The sequence below is a fragment of the Macaca fascicularis genome, chromosome 2 (genome assembly GCF_037993035.2).
Source record: "Macaca fascicularis isolate 582-1 chromosome 2, T2T-MFA8v1.1".
NCBI lineage: Eukaryota > Metazoa > Chordata > Mammalia > Primates > Cercopithecidae > Macaca > Macaca fascicularis.
The window spans coordinates 89471310-89477531 of NC_088376.1; the positions used below are offsets into that span (position 1 = coordinate 89471310).

Consider the following 6222-nt stretch of genomic DNA (forward strand, 5'->3'; position numbering starts at 1 on the left):
CATGGGAGGTGTTTGCATTGTGGGGGCGGATCCCTCATAAATGGATTAATGCTGTTATCACAGCAGTGAATTCATTATAAAAGGCCAAATTTAGCCTCATCTTGCTCTCTCTGTCACTTTGTTTGCCCTTATGCCACAGGGTGACACAGTAGGAAGACCTTCTATCTTGGTTTGTAACGTGAAACTATCAGACCTATGTGTGCCCAGAATGATGATGTTCCATTAAGAATGAAAATTTCAGGCCGGGTGCGGTGGCTCCTGCCTGTAATCCCAGTGCCTTGGGAGGCCGAGGCAGGTGGATCACCTGAGGTCAGGAGTTCGATGTAGAATAAATTCTCTTAAAATGATGGATGGTCTCTCTATCTTGATCTTCCCAGCCCCTAGAAGTATGAGAAATACATTTCTGTTCATTATAAATTACCCAGCCTGTAGATTTTGTTATAGCAGCACAAAACGGACTGAGATAATCATGGAAATGAGCAGTAGTGGCCCATTACACATTTGAATAGACTCACAAGAGGATAAGTAAATTGTGAAGATCCTTATTAATTAAGAAGTAGAGCTGAGCTATGAGCCTGCTATGAGTTGTTAGGACATCTCCATTACTCTGGGTTATCTCCCCGGACTAATCTGCAGTAATTTTTAATGTTTTGGGGTCTCGTATTATTTGAGAATTTGATGAATGTCAGGGCCCTCTCCCAGAGACATGAATGTAGAAAAATATATTCTCAACTTTACAAGTAATGTAGGTTCATCATGAATCCCTAATGAATAACTCATCATTACAGAATATCAAACTTTTTTCACCTGGAGTCAGGACAAAAGATGAGAATCAGCTTGAAAGCAGGGCAGGCATAGCACACTTACAATCCTCTTCAGGAACCTTCTCTCACTGGGGATAAAGGATCAAGGCTCTTCTTTTCATACCAGGTCTGCCTAACCCTCAGGGAGCCCTTATGCTTCTTCCATTCTTAGTGGGATAACATACAGTAATGCCACATAATAATGTTTTGGTCAATTATGCATATACCACGGTGGTCCCATAGATTATAATGGAATTGAAAGACTCTTATTACCTAGCAATGTGTTAATAAGCCTGACCCTGTGTGGACCTAAGCTAACGTGTGTGTTTATGTCTTAGTTTTCAACAAAAAGTTTTAAAAATTTAAAAAAATAGAAAAGAGCTTATAGAATAAAAATACGTAGAAAGAAAATATTTTTGTACAGCTGTACAAGGTCTTTGTGTTTTAAGCTGTGACAAAGTTAAAAAAAGATGTTTATAAAGTAAAAAGTTACAGTAAGCTCAAGCTAATTTACTATTGAAGAGAGAAATTTAAAAAAGTAAATATAGCTTAGTCTAAATGTGCACTGTCTGTAAAGTCTACAGTAGTGTACAGTGATATACTAGGCTATCATATTCACTCACCACTCATTTGCTGATTCAACTTCAAGTCTTGCAAGCTCCATTCATGGTAAGTGCCCTATACAGGTTTACCATTTTTGTATCCTGTATACAGTATTTTTACTGTACCTTTTCTATATGTAGAGATGTCGGGATACACAAATACCGATTGTTGTGTTACAGTTGTCTGCAGTGTTCCGTATAGTAACATGCTGTACAGGTTTGTAACCTAGGAGTTACAAACTATATAGTCTAGATGTTGGCTGTACCGTCTAGATTTGTGTTAGTACACTCTATGATGTTTGCACAACAATGAAATCACCTAAGGACATATTTCTCAGAATGTGTTCCCATAGTTAAGTGACACATGACTGTGGTTCTATTGGTAAATCTACACTGGTTTAATATTCAATAAATGTGGATGTTACAATTTTTACTTTAATATTCAACAAATGTATATTTTATAATTTCTACTTTGCTTTATTCAGTGATTAGAAAATTACTCAATAATAGTCACTTAAATAAATTACATGTCAGGTGCTTGGGGCATAGCAGTGAATAATTCAAATACAGTTTCCACCCACCCAGAGGTGCATTCCTCATGAAACAGAAGAAACCTGAGCTTCAGGTCCCCTCGCTAGCACAGCCCCTTCCAAGGTTCTGGGAGATGCTTTACGATGCATTCACATGACCATAAATTTTTTGGTAAAATATACAAAGTGAGGTATTTTTGTATTGTTCTTGAAGAACCAGTCTCCTCCCTACACTGTGGAAGCTGCAGGCACCACAAAACCTTCATCTGCCCTGTCACTATCCTCATGGAGATTAGAGTCTAGCATTGAATAAGTGATCACAGGAGTGAGGGGTTTAGGGCTGGGGCGAGAGCCTGATTGGACAAATTAAGAGATTTGGTCTTTTTAAGGGCCCGTAAAGGTTTCTTGGAGAAACTGACATTTAAGCTGAGACCTGAAGGCTTTTTTTGTTAATTTTTGTTTTTTGGCATGGGAGTAGCTGCCTCATCAGGCAGAGGGAATTGTGGGTGTCAAGGCCCTGGGCAGGGTTGGGAGAGGGCAGGGCTGGTTTGAGGGCCTGAGCTGGGTACCTACAGTTAGCTGGCTGAGCCTAGCTGGTGAGCGGAGACTAACAAAGCATTTTGAACGTTATTCTAAGGACAGTGGCATGCTGCTGAAAGGGAGTTACATAATCAGATTTGTATTAAAACACTGGAAAAATACCACTCTAGCTTTAGGGTGGAGAATGAATTTTGTTTTGCTTTTACCCTGCAGAAACGCCACCTGGAACACAGCTGTGACTTGATAAACACGTGAAATATTCTTTGGTGTGGTGAGGGGAAAACAGATTTCTCAAGGGACACGCACCATGGTGTATGAGAGGACACTGGAGCCCAGCCAGCATCTGACATGCTGAATTCAAAGTGCAGGTGAAAGTAGGACAACTGATTCGCAAGCTGGGATGCCTGTGTTGTTGTTTGCCTGTGTGTGTGTGTGTGTGTGTGTGTGTGTGTGTGTGTGTGTTTTCCTGGCACCCTTCATTCGTTCCCCAGCACAGCTGGCATCAGGTTGGAAGCAGTGAGGACTGAGGGAGACTGCTAGAGGACCCAACTTGGAGAATCAGCGATCTGCGATGAAGATAAAGACAATCTCAATGTCAGAGTCCAAAATCATAAGAACCCTTTAAGAAGCTTCCAGAGCAGAAGTGACCATGCAAGAAGGGCCAATAAAGTCTAGGCAATGCATGACTGGGCGCGGTGGCACACGCCTGTAATCCCAGCACTTTGGGAGGCCAAGGTGGTTGGATTACTTGAGGTTAGGAGTTTGAGAACAGCCTGACCAACATGGTTTCACCCCATCTCTACTAAAACAAAAAACAAAAAACGAAACAAAACAAAACAAGAATTAGCCAGGTGTGGTGCTGCACACCTGTAATCCCAGCTACTCTGGAGGCTGAGGCAGGAGAATCGTTTGAACCCAGAAGGCAGAGGTGGCGGTGAGCTGAGATTGCGCCACTGCACTCCAGCCTGGGTGACAGAGTGAGACTCTGTCTCAAAAATAAATAAATAAATAAATTAATTAATTAATTAATAATAAAGTCTAGGCAATGCAGCAGACTGCAGACAAATGGATCTCCAGACTTCATGGGCACTTGGCTTTTGTTACTTTCATCTCCTCTATCCTTTACCTGGTTCTATATCTGTCCTTTGGATCTTCCTGCATTTACCTTCTTGATTTTGCTCCTTAGTCTGGTTTTGTCCCAGACTTTACTCTCCTACTGCCTGCTCTCCTGTCCCCAGTGGTTCATAGTTTCTTACCATCAGGGAGAAACACTGATATTGACTCGGCCCAGCATGGGCTGTGACAGGCAGATGCCTCACTAATTAGATCAGCACAGGGGTCTGCATACATTTAGTGTGGGGACCTCCAGCCCATCCTCCTTGAGTGCACAAATTTAGTTCAGCACCATTCAGCTGCTGAAATCTGATGCAGTGGCCCTGGATGACCAAGGAATGTGGGGATAATTCTAAATAGGGTGTGCTCATTAAGTGAAGGAAATGCAGAATACGTTTTAGATGAAAAAGAAATTTTTATATTTGGAGGGTAAAGATCAATCATCCATAAAACTAACTGGTATATATATCAGTTCATTTTTGATGATACCAGATAAATAAGGAGTGAATACATTTTTCAGAATTACAATAGCATTTATCTGCCTTCATTAAATTAAGCTCAGGAAACTAATGCAGACTCCAAATTGCCCACAGTCTAACACAAAGTCTCTGCATCTGGGGTTAACAAAGCTAAATTTGGGAAAATCAAGAGTAAGGCTTTTAATGTTTCTACCACCTCTCAGCCTGGAAAGTTTTCTTGGTTTTTCTTTTTTAGGGAGGCATTTGGGATTTGTGTTCCTGGCAACTTGAGAGAGGAATGGAGGAAGTCAAAGGGAGGAAGAGGAGCTGATGTTGCAGTCCAAGAGGAAACAGGAGTGAGGGCAGGGAGCCCAGAAGAGGGTCAGGGTGAAGATGGGTGTGGGGAAGGCAGAGCAAACCAGCTGCTGCTGTCAACCCGGACCTATTTCCTCGAGCTCTGGGAGCCCTCCCATCCCTGCTCTCAGCAACAGTGATGCTGCCTTCGGGCGGCTGTGCAGCCAACCCACACTGAGTGATAGCTGTCCCTGTCATTTTCTTAAATGTCACCAGTGAAAGAGACATTTCCACCTCCCTGGAGTACACATACTCCACGTGTGGATAAGTGGACACTTGGTTCCATTTTCACAGCTTCCAAAAATTGGTCACAGATGACTCACAATTGTGTCAACTACCCTGGTATAAGAAGCCATAGATGGAGGTATACAGAAATGATTTTTTTTTAAATGTAATGTCCTTTCTATGAGGCAGTAAAACATCTTTCCTGCCATTAGGAGAAATGTGTTCTTTGAATTATTTTCACAGCCATAAAGGCAGACCTGTGAAAGGCTATTTGTACTGGATAGTTCTCTGCTTTCATGGATTTTATTCAGAATTGTCCATTCTTGGAAATGTTGGGGAAAGAGAAAAGAAAAAGAGGACAAATATATGTTGAATTAGTTAGTGTAAATTATAATTCATAAGCTGCAGTGTCCAAGCAATATTACCTTCCACATATTCTTGAATAGCTTGGTTCCTATTTTTGAGCCCCTGCCTGGTGCCAGGAACTTGTTTTCAGCTAATTCAGGGTTTCTGCCCCCATTTTCCTTGGAGGAATATCTAAGTTCTTTGGGGATATTGCTGGTGTCAAGCATGAAGCTGTTGGAGGACAGGGAGGCTTTGGCATCTGGTCCTCAGCATCACGTAAATCCTGTCAGAACTTAGAGGTGAAATGGGAAGGATTGTTGATCTCCTGCCCCACCAGCTGCTGGGATGTCCCTTACTCCCATTCACAAGGTCTGTTTGTGTCACTCTAGGTCATTTTGCTCTCCTGAGCCCATCTGGGAACCACTTTGAAGCTGTTTGAGTCCAGAGCCATGGCCCAGGCCTCTCGTGGTATGCGGATTCTGCTGTGTTCCCTCAGCTGGATCAGGGGCACTGGGCAGCGCCTTCCCCTCTCCTGGCCTATTCTCAGGCACACCTAAGTGATCTTATTTCATCTTGACCCTAACCTTGGATATTTGAAGTAGAATTATTCATTTACAAAGGAGAAAAATGAGATTCAGAGAAGCTAAATACATGCCAAAGCCACGTAACTACAAGTGGCAGAGCTCAGTCTGCTTTCCAAACTCATGCGGCTCCCTTCATCACCGTGACTCACCCACTTTATCCCCCAACTTCGAGGAAGTCTCCTCTGATCACCCAAGAATAATGTCTGCCTCCTTAGAAATTTTGTAGCCATTGCTGTTTCAATTTTGGGAGTGACATCTAATTGTCCCACAATGTTTCACACGCTAGCTATCTGTGCTCATATCTAGACAAGCCTGCTTAGGTGGTGGCTCCTGGAAGGCAAAGACCACTTCTTGTGTTTGTCTCTATCCCGTCTACTAGCACCACACTCTGTACATGGTAAATGTGTAATATGTAATTGATTATAATAAAAATATGTGTTAAAAATTAGTAAATGGATGAGCACATTCTCTCTATAAGAATGTGTTCTATTTGTGTGGTTACACTGCAATTATAGGCTAGTTAACAATGCATGACCTATGGATGTCTGCCCTTGTTCTTGCTTTTTAGTTCCATAGTCCTTAATCCACACTGTACTTTGAAGGGCATATAGGTCCAGCAGTGATGTGGCTTTATCTCACGCCTACTCTCCTGTTCTACTTATAGAATC

General features: G+C 42.2%; 1 long non-coding RNA gene across 1 annotated transcript; it reads left to right on the plus strand.

The window, feature by feature from the left end:
* The first annotated feature begins 2688 nt into the window (after positions 1-2688).
* On the plus strand, positions 2689-5999 carry LOC135969672 (uncharacterized). The gene is made up of 2 exons (XR_010585031.2): positions 2689-2843; positions 4303-5999. It is a non-coding gene; the product is annotated as an uncharacterized lncRNA (long non-coding RNA).
* The last annotated feature ends 223 nt before the right edge of the window (positions 6000-6222 follow it).